Below are 14,249 nucleotides of genomic sequence, written 5' to 3'. Positions count from 1 at the left end.
GTACAAGGGAGTACATGGTGATAGTACAGTAGTACATGGTGATAGTACAGTAGTACAAGGGAGTACATGGTGATATTACAGTAGTACATGGTGATATTACAGTAGTACATGGTGATATTACAGTAGTACATGGTGATATTACAGTAGTAGAAGGGAGTACATGGTGATATTACAGTAGTAGAAGGGAGTACATGGTGATATTACAGTAGTAGAAGGGAGTACATGGTGATATTACAGTAGTAGAAGGGAGTACATGGTGATATTACAGTAGTACACGGGAGTACATGGTGATATTACAGTAGTACACGGGAGTACATGGTGATATTACAGTAGTACACGGGAGTACATGGTGATAGTACAGTAGTAGAAGGGAGTACATGGTGATATTACAGTAGTACAAGGGAGTACATGGTGATATTACAGTAGTAGAAGGGAGTACATGGTGATATTACAGTAGTAGAAGGGAGTACATGGTGATATTACAGTAGTAGAAGGGAGTACATGGTGATATTACAGTAGGACAAGGGAGTACATGGTGATAGTACAGTAGTAGAAGGAACTGTTCTAGTCAGGTGGTCTGGCATCATAGGCCACGGTGAGGCAACAGGTGGATAGCACACATGCTCAGGCTTATAATAGAAATGACTTTCCAAAACAATTGATGCAATGGACCGTGTGGGTGTGTGTGCGTATGTGCATGATGTGAAGAGGAGTTTCCATAGGGCTGCAATAGAAAGCATTCATCACAACGGCACATACCTCTGCAGAGGGTGTGATTTATGAAGCTGCTCATATAGTTTTTAATTTTAACTTTATTTAACTAGGCAAGTCAGTTAAGAACAAATTCTTATTTTTAATGACGGCCTAGGAACAGTGGGTTAATTGCCTTGTTCACGGGCAGAACGACATATTATGGCCTAACATGTAAGGTTCTGAAATCCATTTCAGTGAACTAGCAGACAGACGGAGAAATGACACACTAATAACACATTCATCCCTTCATCTCCTGTTCTGTTAGTTTGGAGTCAACAGAAGTCTAAAAATAACCCCCCATATCCCAGCCTACCCTCCCAAACCATGAGCTCAGCACATTACTTAAATGGGGTAGATCTCAAGAGTCCCAAAGTAGCTTTATCTCCTTCATTGGCACTGATCAGAAAGCAGAGGGCAAGCGGAGGGCCGCCCGGCATGGCGGAGGCTTTCTGCGGCCTTATGCTCTACAGGGAGCTCAGCATGTAAGTTACCAGGATGTTGCTTTCACCTGTCCACATCTTTATGTCAGTGGAAAAGACAAAGAGAGAAAGACACTTTACAATGAGAGGTGCAGTCCTTTTCATATTCCAAATCAGTCTTAGGTAAAGACAAAAGAGCTAGATCACCAAAACAACCACAACTCTATGTTTCCCTTCCTCATCGCCTTGGATTTCACAACTCCTAAGGTCAGGAGTGAGGCAACACCTTCCTGTTACACCAGGCCAGGGAAACATCCATATCAACCACAAATCATAAACAAGGGCTCTTCACATTCAGGTCCACAGAACTCCAGGTTTTCATCCTGCCCCACTAATCAGGAACTGATTCAGACCTGAGAAATGACTATTTCACTTCCAAATACAGACACACACACATAATAGCCCTAATATAGGAACAGTATCAGTAGCCAGTGGACTTTACCAATTTTGGTATAAATTACAGAAGATAACATTAAGCTTCAAAATATAAATATTTTCACTGACTGTGACAATGAAAGAAGCAAGTAACAATAGCAGTAGCAAAAGCAGTAGCAGTAACAGAAGCAGTAGCAGTAACAGTAACAGTAACAGTTACAGTAACAGTAGCAGTTACAGTAGCAGTAGCAGTAACAGTAACAGTAGCAGTAACAGTACCAGTAGCAGTAGCAGAAGCAGTAGCAGTAACAGTAACAGAAGCAGTAACAGTACCAGTAGCAGTAGCAGTAACAGAAGCAGTAGCAGTAACAGAAGCAGTAGCAGAAGCAGTTACAGTAGCAGTTACAGTAGCAGTAGCAGTTACAGTAACAGTAGCAGTTACAGTAGCAGTAGCAGTTACAGTAGCAGTTACAGTAGCAGTAACAGTTACAGTAGCAGTAACAGTAACAGAAGCAGTTACAGTAGCAGTTACAGTAGCAGTAACAGTTACAGTAGCAGTTACAGTAGCAGTAACAGTTACAGTAGCAGTAACAGTAACAGAAACAGTAGCAGTTACAGTAGCAGTTAGAGTAGCAATAGCAGTTACAGTAGCAGTTGCAGTTGCAGTAGCAATAGCAGTAGCAGTTGCAGTAGCAGTCGCAATAGCAGTTACAGTAGCAGTTACAGTAGCAGTTACAGTAGCAGTAACAGTTGCAGTTGCATGTAACAGTAACAGTAGCAGTTGCAGTAGCAGTTACAGTAGCAGTTACAGTAGCAGTAAATGGTAGCAGTAGCAGAAACAGTAGAAGTTACAGTAGCAGTTACAGTAACAGTTGCAGTAGCAGTAACAGTAACAGTAGCAGTTACAGTAGCAGTTGCAGTAGCAGTAGCAGTAACAGTAGCAGTAGCAATAGCAGTAACAGTTACAGTAGCAGTAGCAGTAACAAAAGCAGTTACAGTAGCAGTAGCAGTAACAGTAGCAGTAACAGTAACAGTTACAGTAGCAGTAACAGAAGCAGTAGCAGTAACAGTAACAGCAGCAGTAACATTTACAGTAGCCGTAGCAGTAACAGTAGCAGTAACAGTAGCAGTAACAGTAACAGTAGCCGTAGCAGTAACAGTAACAGTAGCCGTAGCAGTAACAGAAGCAGCAGCAGTAACAGAAGCAGTAGCAAAAGCAGTAGCAGAAGCAGTTACAGTAGCAGTAACAGTAACAGTAACAGAAGCAGTAGCAGTTACAGTAGCAGTAACAGAAGCAGTAACAGTAACAGAAGCAGTAACAGTAGCAGTTACAGTAGCAGTTGCAATAGCAGTAGCAGTTGCATGTAACAGTAACAGTAGCAGTTGCAGTAGCAGTTACAGTAGCAGTAGCAGTTACAGTAGCAGTAAATGGTAGCAGTAGCAGAAACAGTAGCAGTAGAAGTTACAGTAGCAGTAGCAGTTACAGTAACAGTTGCAGTAGCAGAAACAGTAACAGTAGCAGTAACAGTAGCAGTAACAGTAGCAGTAACAGTAGCAGAAGCAGTTACAGTAGCAGTAACAGTTACAGTAGCAGTAACAGTTACAGTAGCAGTAACAGAAGCAGTAGCAGTTACAGTAGCAGTAGCAGTAACAGTTACAGTAGCCGTAGGAGTAACAGAAGCAGTAGCAGTAACAGTAGCAGAAGCAGTAAAAGTAGCAGAAGCAGTAACAGTAACAGTAGCCGTAGCAGTAAGAGAAGCAGTAGCAGTAACAGAAGCAGTAGCAGAAGCAGTAGCAGTAGCAGAAGCAGTTACAGTAGCAGTAGCAGTAACAGTAGCAGTAGCATTTACAGTAGCAGTAACAGTTACAGTAACAGTAGAAGTAGCAGTAACAGTTACAGTAACAGTAGCAGAAGCAGTTACAGTAGCAGTAAATGGTAGCAGTAGCATTTACATTAGCAGTAACAGTAGCAGTTGCAGTAGCAACAACAGTTACAGTAGCAGAGCAGTTACAGTAGCAGTAGCAGTTACAGTAGCAGTAGCAGTAGCAATAGCAGTAACAGTTACAGTAACAGATACAGTAGCAGATACAGTTGCAGTAGCAGTTGCATGTAACAGTAACAGTAGCAGTTGCAGTAGCAGTAAATGGTAGCAGTAACAGTAGCAGTAACAGTAACAGTAGCAGTTGCAGTAGCAGTTACAGTAACAGTAGCAGTAGCAGTTGCAGTAGCAGTTACAGTAACAGTAGCAGTAGCAGTAACAGTAGCAGTAACAGTAGCAGTAGCAGTAGCAGTAACAGTAGCAGTTACAGTAGCCGTAACAGTAGCAGTTACAGTAACAGTAGCAGTAGCAGTTACAGTAGCAGTTACAGTAACAGTTGCAGTAGCTGTAACAGTAACAGTAGCAGTAACAGTAGCAGTTACAGTATTAGTAGCAGTTACAGTAACAGTAGCAGTTACAGTAGCAGTTACAGTTGCAGTTACAGTAGCAGTTACAGTATTAGTAGCAGTTACAGTATTAGTAGCAGTTACAGTAACAGTTGCAGTAACAGTTACAGTAGCAGTAACAGTTACAGTAGCAGTAACAGTAGCAGTTACAGTAACAGTAACAGTAGCCATAACAGTAGCAGTTGCAGTAGCAGTTGCAGTATTAGTAGCAGTAACAGTAGCAGTTACAGTATTAGTAGCAGTTACAATATTAGTAGCAGTTACAGTAACAGTAGCAGTAACAGTAGCAGTTGCAGTAGTAGGTACAGTAGCCATAACAGTAGCAGTAACAGTAGCAGTTGCAGTAGCAGTTACAGTAACAGTTGCAGTAGCAGTAACAGTAGCAGTAACAGTAACAGTAGCAGTAGCAGTAACAGTTACAGTAGCCGTAGGAGTAACAGAAGCAGTAGCAGTAACAGTAGCAGAAGCAGTAAAAGTAGCAGAAGCAGTAACAGTAACAGTAGCCGTAGCAGTAAGAGAAGCAGTAGCAGTAACAGAAGCAGTAGCAGAAGCAGTAGCAGTAGCAGTAGCAGAAGCAGTTACAGTAGCAGTAGCAGTAACAGTAGCAGTAGCATTTACAGTAGCAGTAACAGTTACAGTAACAGTAGAAGTAGCAGTAACAGTTACAGTAACAGTAGCAGAAGCAGTTACAGTAGCAGTAAATGGTAGCAGTAGCATTTACATTAGCAGTAACAGTAGCAGTTGCAGTAGCAACAACAGTTACAGTAGCAGAGCAGTTACAGTAGCAGTAGCAGTTACAGTAGCAGTAGCAGTAGCAATAGCAGTAACAGTTACAGTAACAGATACAGTAGCAGATACAGTTGCAGTAGCAGTTGCATGTAACAGTAACAGTAGCAGTTGCAGTAGCAGTAAATGGTAGCAGTAACAGTAGCAGTAACAGTAACAGTAGCAGTTGCAGTAGCAGTTACAGTAACAGTAGCAGTAGCAGTTGCAGTAGCAGTTACAGTAACAGTAGCAGTAGCAGTAACAGTAGCAGTAACAGTAGCAGTAGCAGTAGCAGTAACAGTAGCAGTTACAGTAGCCGTAACAGTAGCAGTTACAGTAACAGTAGCAGTAGCAGTTACAGTAGCAGTTACAGTAACAGTTGCAGTAGCTGTAACAGTAACAGTAGCAGTAACAGTAGCAGTTACAGTATTAGTAGCAGTTACAGTAACAGTAGCAGTTACAGTAGCAGTTACAGTTGCAGTTACAGTAGCAGTTACAGTATTAGTAGCAGTTACAGTATTAGTAGCAGTTACAGTAACAGTTGCAGTAACAGTTACAGTAGCAGTAACAGTTACAGTAGCAGTAACAGTAGCAGTTACAGTAACAGTAACAGTAGCCATAACAGTAGCAGTTGCAGTAGCAGTTGCAGTATTAGTAGCAGTAACAGTAGCAGTTACAGTATTAGTAGCAGTTACAATATTAGTAGCAGTTACAGTAACAGTAGCAGTAACAGTAGCAGTTGCAGTAGTAGGTACAGTAGCCATAACAGTAGCAGTAACAGTAGCAGTTGCAGTAGCAGTTACAGTAACAGTTGCAGTAGCAGTAACAGTAGCAGTAACAGTAACAGTAGCAGTAGCAGTTACAGTAGTAGGTACAGTGGCAGTAACAGTAGCAGTTGCAGTAGCAGTAGCAGTTACAGTAGCAGTAACAGTAGCAGTAACAGTTACAGTAACAGTTACAGTAGCAGTAACAGTAGCCGTAGCCATAGCCGTTGCAGTAGCAGTAACAGTTTGGATGTACATAACTGAGATTTCCATCCAATCTTATATAAACATGACTGTTCCATTCTCCATGGCAAGTTATCCATTATACATGGATATATCTGTGACTCAATGAAGCCAGTCTACTCACCAACCCACCACACAAAGCATGTATTCAAACAACCTACTTGCCCAGTGACAAATTATATCTCATTCCTTGCTTACTGTCCAGTCACAAACTGCTGATACGGTCAGTAGCACAACCCAACACATAAGGAAATTCCAGAGTCCAATCATATTGTATCGTATTATATCCAGAGACAATCCCACAGCCAGATGGAAACAGAGGCAGAAGGGGGGAAAGATCACGACACGGATGATCCTACATCCTTACCAGGGAGAAGGACAATTCAACAATCGTCAGATCAACATACTGTCTGCTGCTGTATTCCAGACACCTCTACCACTACACACCGTTCATACAGACACTCAGTGAGAGTACTCTGCTAGCCGGGTTGAGCTCTTATACAGTCTCTCTCTGGTCTCTGCTCGTGACACCGCGCCTCTCCACTCAAAGAGTCACAGGGACAGGGTTAGTCACTGCCCCTTCCTCCCCAAACCAACTGTGTTTCCTCTCCTCCTCCTCATAAATGAATGCCAGGGTGTCCAGAATATCGCTGTCCATGGGAGGAACAAAGGGGACTCAGTGTCCGGAACCCCGCAGCAGATGCCCCCTGTCAAACACACACACAGAACTCTCACAGAACCCTGCCCCCAAGCTGGGAAATCCATTCCCCTTCCCTGTGAGCTGTGAGTATGGCTGAAACACACACAAAAACACAGACACAAATGCCAAGAAAGAGGGGGCAGCTACGTCTCTGATTGAGAGTCGGGGCCTGACGCACAGACTCCACACACACACACACACACACACACACACACACACACACTTCCACAGTGATAAGGCTCTCCAAGCGATAAGGCTCTCCAAGCGATAAGGCTCTGATAACAAACACAGGTATTACATGTTTATTGTGCTTGGTATCTTCAACAGAATGGTAGCAGACCATAATGTCGTCTGTTACATGACAGAGTGCTGTTCAGCCATGTGAGCAACAACTCCCTCTGGAAATGAATGAGGGCATTTTCCATCAGCTACCAGCCTAAGGAACGACATTGCTGAGACATAAAGGCATGAGTAGAGAGGAAGAATCAAACTTTGCCCAAACCATTTAGAAAAATGCAATAGGTGAACAGCCACAACAAACTGAATGACAGATTTGCCATACCATGACAACAATAATAACTTTTTAAAAACATGTCTGTCCTTGTGATTAATTGAAGGAAAAGTTGGTCCAAACAGGTTGATACTGGTTGAATGAGAGCTTACTAAAAAAATAAGTGATATGTGGATAGTAAATTCAGGTATTTCAGGAACTGTACACTGCGTTCACTCAGTCTGTGTCCTTTAACCCCCCCTCACTCCCACAACCTCACACATTCTACCTGTACACAGGTAAGAGTTTCTCTCCAGTCTGTGTCCTTTAACCCCCCCTCACTCCCACAACCTCACACATTCTACCTGTACACAGGTAAGAGTTTCTCTCCAGTCTGTGTCCTTTAACCCCCCCTCACTCCCACAACCTCACACATTCTACCTGTACACAGGTAAGAGTTTCTCTCCAGTCTGTGTCCTTTAACCCCCCCTCACTCCCACAACCTCACACATTCTACCTGTACACAGGTAAGAGTTTCTCTCCAGTCTGTGTCCTTTAACCCCCCCTCACTCCCACAACCTCACACATTCTACCTGTACACAGGTAAGAGTTTCTCTCCAGTCTGTGTCCTTTAACCCCCCCTCACTCCCACAACCTCACACATTCTACCTGTACACAGGTAAGAGTTTCTCTCCAGTCTGTTCAGAAAATACTTTAGCCCCCTCTGCTGGTGCAATTCTGCACTCTAGGTAGTATTTGACCAGATTACCCTACTCACAATCCTAAATCATTAGAGGGAGGGATTCATTAACATCTGACCCTGTATCAGTGGCTAAGGGCAGCTTCTACCTACTTCCCATTCTGCCCCTTTACAAGATCATATCCTGTTTCCTGATTCAGGTCTGGTGTTGACACACAGATGAGAGATGGAAGACAGTGTCTCGACAGCCTGACCCCAGAGAAGTGACTCAGTTCACTCCTCAGTCACACCTCTCCACTATGCTGAACCATGCCAAGGTCTCATAGTCTGTCCCTGAGGGTCTTTTTTCTGACCTCTCCGATTGGCTGTGTCCCCGAGGGTCATTTTTCTGACCCCTCCGATTGGCTGTGTAGCTGAGTCCCTGTACCGATCCTGTTCAGACACATCTGATAGGGTGAACCACTAAAGATCTCTGTACCAACCTCCCTGATAGGCTGAACCTCTCAGAGTCTCTAGAGAGGAGAAAAGCTCCTTCATGTAGTGATTTTACAGGAAGTGTGAGGTTCCCTTTACCAGAAACGAGGTTGCATAACAACTGACTCACACACACAGAGCGACCCTGTGATTGCCTGGGTCACAGGGTTCATGTTTACAAGAACCACAAGTCATGTGATCACTCAAAGGAACGACCAGACAAAACAAATCAAGACAAAACAAAAACCCAATTCCTCACCTCAGTGCTGGTGAGGAAGGCAGTGGGCTTGTTCAACATTGCAGACGGCACTGCCAGCGAGCCGTCATTCACTGATGTACAAAAGGCATTTCCCTGTGCACGTGACATTAAAAACCTGAAATCACCTTGCATCATAAATAACTATTTGGTGGATCAGTCAGTCCCAGTTGACCCAGAATAAATCAGGTATTTGATTCTCTCGAACACGGCCAGTGTTTCCCACATGGTGGGCTGGACCAACTAGTGGGTCTCAGCTAACTCCTCCTGGGCTGCGGCTGTTACTCATACAGATAACCATGGTGATACCACAGTAAGTGATAATCACAGTGATAAGGTGAATGGGACAGTTGCTAGGTAGTAGGGAGAAGAAAATCCTGAACATCTGGTTGTCTCTCGTACCCTGATGAGATCATTTTGTCACTGAACAGCATTTACTAAATATATAACCAATCAGAACCAACAACACTGTTGTTGTATGCATTTCCTGGCTATGTGACCTCGGACACAGAAACAGCATGCTGAACATAGGTTCATTCTCTAAAGGTCATGACCTCTTCAATACAACACATTTTTATGGACCTTCAATCAAACAGGATTTACAATTCTGCAAATTCTCTGGGCAGTCAATATTGGCCTGGAGAATTATCAAGCTATGTGTTCTAGTTATATAATATAGATATGTTTATCCTAATGCTGTTGGTTGAAATGATGATGGCCAAACTCTATCTCACACCACAGTATGGCTCTGGAGAGCATTGTGGGCAGTGCTGTGTGTCAAGCGTATTGATTGGTTGGTCAGTGTGTTTTAGAATGTGGCCTTTGACTAATCAATCAGGATCTGCCCCAGGGTGACCCACCACCAACAAGAGAGATTCAGCAGGCTGATTTAGGATCTGCCCCAGGGTGACCCACCACCAACAACAGAGAGATCAGCAGGCTGATTTAGGATCTGCCCCAGGGTGACCCACCACCAACAACAGAGAGATCAGCAGGCTGATTTAGGATCTGCCCCAGGGTGACCCACCACCAACAAGAGAGATTCAGCAGGCTGATTTAGGATCTGCCCCAGGGTGACCCACCACCAACAACAGAGAGATCAGCAGGCTGATTTAGGATCTGCCCCAGGGTGACCCACCACCAACAAGAGAGATTCAGCAGGCTGATTTAGGATCTGCCCCAGGGTGACCCACCACCAACAACAGAGAGATTCAGCAGGCTGATTTAGGATCTGCCCCAGGGTGACACCACCAACAACAGAGAGATCAGCAGGCTGATTTAGGATCTGCCCCAGGGTGACCCACCACCAACAACAGAGAGATTCAGCAGGCTGATTTAGGATCTGCCCCAGGGTGACCCACCACCAACAACAGAGAGATCAGCAGGCTGATTTAGGATCTGCCCCAGGGTGACCCACCACCAACAACAGAGAGATTCAGCAGGCTGATTTAGGATCTGCCCCAGGGTGACCCACCACCAACAACAGAGAGATCAGCAGGCTGATTTAGGATCTGCCCCAGGGTGACACACCACCAACAACAGAGAGATTCAGCAGGCTGATTTAGGATCTGCCCCAGGGTGACCCACCACCAACAACAGAGAGATCAGCAGGCTGATTTAGGATCTGCCCCAGGGTGACACCACCAACAACAGAGAGATTCAGCAGGCTGATTTAGGATCTGCCCCAGGGTGACCCACCACCAACAACAGAGAGATCAGCAGACTGATTTAGGATCTGCCCCAGGGTGACACACCACCAACAACAGAGAGATCAGCAGGCTGATTTAGGATCTGCCCCAGGGTGACCCACCACCAACAACAGAGAGATTCAGCAGGCTGATTTAGGATCTGCCCCAGGGTGACCCACCACCAACAACAGAGAGATCAGCAGGCTGATTTAGGATCTGCCCCAGGGTGACCCACCACCAACAACAGAGAGATCAGCAGGCTGATTTAGGATCTGCCCCAGGGTGACCCACCACCAACAACAGAGAGATCAGCAGGCTGATTTAGGATCTGCCCCAGGGTGACCCACCACCAACAACAGGGAGATTCAGCAGGCTGATTTAGGATCTGCCCCAGGGTGACCCACCACCAACAACAGAGAGATCAGCAGGCTGATTTAGGATCTGCCCCAGGGTGACCCACCACCAACAACAGAGAGATTCAGCAGGCTGATTTAGGATCTGCCCCAGGGTGACCCACCACCAACAACAGAGAGATCAGCAGGCTGATTTAGGATCTGCCCCAGGGTGACACACCACCAACAACAGAGAGATTCAGCAGGCTGATTTAGGATCTGCCCCAGGGTGACCCACCACCAACAAGAGAGATTCAGCAGGCTGATTTAGGATCTGCCCCAGGGTGACCCACCACCAACAACAGAGAGATCAGCAGGCTGATTTAGGATCTGCCCCAGGGTGACCCACCACCAACAACAGAGATTCAGCAGGCTGATTTAGGATCTGCCCCAGGGTGACCCACCACCAACAACAGAGAGATCAGCAGGCTGATTTAGGATCTGCCCCAGGGTGACCCACCACCAACAACAGAGAGATCAGCAGGCTGATTTAGGATCTGCCCCAGGGTGACCCACCACCAACAACAGGGAGATTCAGCAGGCTGATTTAGGATCTGCCCCAGGGTGACCCACCACCAACAACAGAGAGATCAGCAGGCTGATTTAGGATCTGCCCCAGGGTGACCCACCACCAACAACAGAGAGATTCAGCAGGCTGATTTAGGATCTGCCCCAGGGTGACCCACCACCAACAACAGAGAGATCAGCAGGCTGATTTAGGATCTGCCCCAGGGTGACACACCACCAACAACAGAGAGATTCAGCAGGCTGATTTAGGATCTGCCCCAGGGTGACACACCACCAACAACAGAGAGATTCAGCAGGCTGATTTAGGATCTGCCCCAGGGTGACCCACCACCAACAACAGAGAGATCAGCAGGCTGATTTAGGATCTGCCCCAGGGTGACCCACCACCAACAAGAGAGATTCAGCAGGCTGATTTAGGATCTGCCCCAGGGTGACACCACCAACAACAGAGAGATCAGCAGGCTGATTTAGGATCTGCCCCAGGGTGACCCACCACCAACAACAGAGAGATTCAGCAGGCTGATTTAGGCTTTTTTAAGGGGATGCGTGTTGTGCTTTAAAAGGGCCACCCAACGTTTCCCCTCTTCCACTCCTCCTCACCTCTCTGCTGGGGTCTCTCCATCCCCAGACCCAGGTTTGGTTTCCATCCAAACCTACTGGATATATTGAGACACATCAGTTTCAAGGGTATGAGGAGACGCAGACTTGCACTGAACTCTCGTCTCATAGGCTCACTGAAACACTGGGAGGCATGGTTCTCACATTCACACTGCTAACAACAAGGCCTTGTTTGCAAACACACTGGGGCACCTTTAATAGCCTGATAGAGACAGCAGTGTATTTACAGTGTTATTTTGGGCCAAGGGCAGGGCTGGGGCAGGCAGCCTGCTGATTGGCTAGAGCAGCTGCATGCCGGTTGTTGTTGACCAATCCCTAAGCGTCTGTGTGGGATGGAAATCTGACCAAGAAAGCCTTGTGCTCTTAACAATGGCCTATGGAGAGAGGAGGCTGGGCCCACACACACGCTTGTTTGACTATCCTCGTGGGGACCAAATACTGAGTCAGAAAGTTACAGACGTACAAATACTGTATCACCCCCCCCAAAAAAAATGCTAACCTCCCCTGTTATTGTAATGGTGAGAGTTTAGCATGTCTTAGGAGTATTATATTTGTGCGTCTGTAACTTTCTCACTCATCATTATTCACCATTCATTCATGAGGAGCCGTAATCATGTTAGCATCCACATTAATGTAGAAGTGTTCAGAAACATATTCTATTCTTATTTACAATAAAAGTGACTCTAAAATGACACAATACATTATTTACCATTCATTTCTACAGGGCACAACATAATCTGAAACACAAACAAAACAAACGGCAAATGCATCCAACAAGTTTGTAGAGACACAAGCTTGATAATATCATGTAGTCATTACGTGCTAGGAATATGGGCCCAAATACATCACTTTTGACTAATTTAATACACATTACTGTCACGTCCTGGCCAGTATATAAAGTTAATTGTTTTGTAGTTTGGTCAGGGCGTGGCAGAGGGTATTTGTTTTATGTGGTTCGGGGTGGTGTGTTTGTTAAAAGGGTGTTTGGTTTAGTATTTCCGGGTTTTGGTTTATGTCTAGGTAGTTCTATGTGGAGTCTAGTGAGTGTATGTCTATGTTTGGTTAATTGGGGTTGGGACTCTCAGTTGAAGGCAGGTGTTGTCTATCTGCCTTTGATTGAGAGTCCCATATATTAGGGTGTGTTTGTGTTTGGGTTTTGTGGGTGATTGTTCTGTGTTGAGCCTATGCTAGCCAGACTGTTTGTAGTTGTTTTTTTGTTTTGTGATTTTGTACGTTCATTTTTTGAAGTTAATAAATTCTCAAGATGAGCATACACGTACCTGCTGCGTATTGGTCCTCCTTCACCGACAACAACCGTGACAGAATCACCCACCACTCAAGGACCAAGCAGCAGAAGAAGGAGCAGAGGGAATTCGAGTTGGACTTGCGGGAGAAATGGACCTGGGAGGAAGTTCTGGACGGGGCCGGACCTTGGCACCAGGCTGGGGATTATCGACGCCCGCAGTGGGAAATTGAGGCAGCCAAGGCAGAGAGGTGGTGGTACGAGGCCAAGTACGCGCTGAAGGAGAAGCACGAGAGGCACCCCCAATAATTTTTTTTGGGGGGGCACACGGGTAGTTTGGCTAGGCGTAAGAAGAGCCGGAAGCCAGCTACCCGTGGTTATATGGAGGAGCGTATGGGGTGGAGAGCGCTATGTTTCGCTGAGGAGCGCACTCTCACCCATACGCACGCACAGTCCGGTGCGCGTTATTCCAGCCCCTCGCAGGTGCCGTGCTAGAGCGGGCATCCAGCCTGGTAGGAGGATGCCTGCGCAGCGCATCTGGTCGCCGGTACGCCTCCGAGGACCAGGCTACCCAACTCCCGCTCTACGCACGGCTACCATCAGGCCCCTGCACAGCCCAGTCTGCCCTGTACGAGCACCCCGCTCGTACAGGGCTACTAGTTCCATCCAGCCAAGGCGGGTTGTGCAGGAGGTAAGATCTAGACCGGCTGTGCGCCTCCATAGCCCTGGGTTTCCAGCTCCTGTCTCTCGTGCGGACCCGGAAGTGCGTCCACCCAGTCCGACTCGTCCTGTTCCCGCTCCCCGCACTAAACTGCAAGTGCGTAAACCCAGCCTCGCCAGTCAACGGTCGTCATCAGAGCTGCCCGCCAGTCAACAGTCGTCATCAGAGCTGCCCGCCAGTCAACAGTCGTCATCAGAGCTGCCCGCCAGTCAACAGTCGTCATCAGAGCTGCCCGCCAGTCAACAGTCGTCATCAGAGCTGCCCGCCAGTCAACAGTCGTCATCAGAGCTGCCCGCCAGTCAACAGTCGTCATCAGAGCTGCCCGCCAGTCAACAGTCGTCATCAGAGCTGCCCGCCAGTCAACAGTCGTCGGAGCTGCCCGCCAGTCAACAGTCGTCGGAGCTGCCCGCCAGTCAACAGTCGTCGGAGCTGCCCGCCAGTCAACAGTCGTCGGAGCTGCCCGCCAGTCAACAGTCGTCGGAGCTGCCCGCCAGTCAACAGTCGTCGGAGCTGCCCGCCAGTCAACAGTCGTCGGAGCTGCCCGCCAGTCAACAGTCGTCGGAGCTGCCCGCCAGTCAACAGTCGTCGGAGCTGCCCGCCAGTCAACAGTCGTC

The 14,249-nt window shown here is 46.7% G+C and overlaps 1 protein-coding gene across 8 annotated transcripts in view; it reads right to left on the bottom strand.

The window, feature by feature from the left end:
- The window catches only part of LOC106565694 (transcription factor EB), a 70,068-nt gene that overhangs the window by 33,090 nt on the left and 22,729 nt on the right, over positions 1 to 14,249 (bottom strand). The window contains exon 1 of one of the 8 annotated variants that reach the window (XM_082959287.1): positions 6,193 to 6,424. The exons of 6 other annotated variants lie outside the window; for them this stretch is intronic. The gene's annotated coding sequence lies outside the window, so the exon portion shown is untranslated. Of the gene's footprint in view, positions 1 to 6,192; positions 6,425 to 14,249 lie in introns of those variants that run through there. One more of the 8 variants, XM_045691689.2, reaches the window with a different exon arrangement.

The sequence above is a fragment of the Salmo salar genome, chromosome 12 (genome assembly GCF_965601325.2).
Source record: "Salmo salar chromosome 12, fSalSal1, whole genome shotgun sequence".
Taxonomy (NCBI): domain Eukaryota; kingdom Metazoa; phylum Chordata; class Actinopteri; order Salmoniformes; family Salmonidae; genus Salmo; species Salmo salar.
Note: the sequence above shows the minus strand (reverse complement) of the source record. Positions and strands in the feature narration are given on the sequence as shown.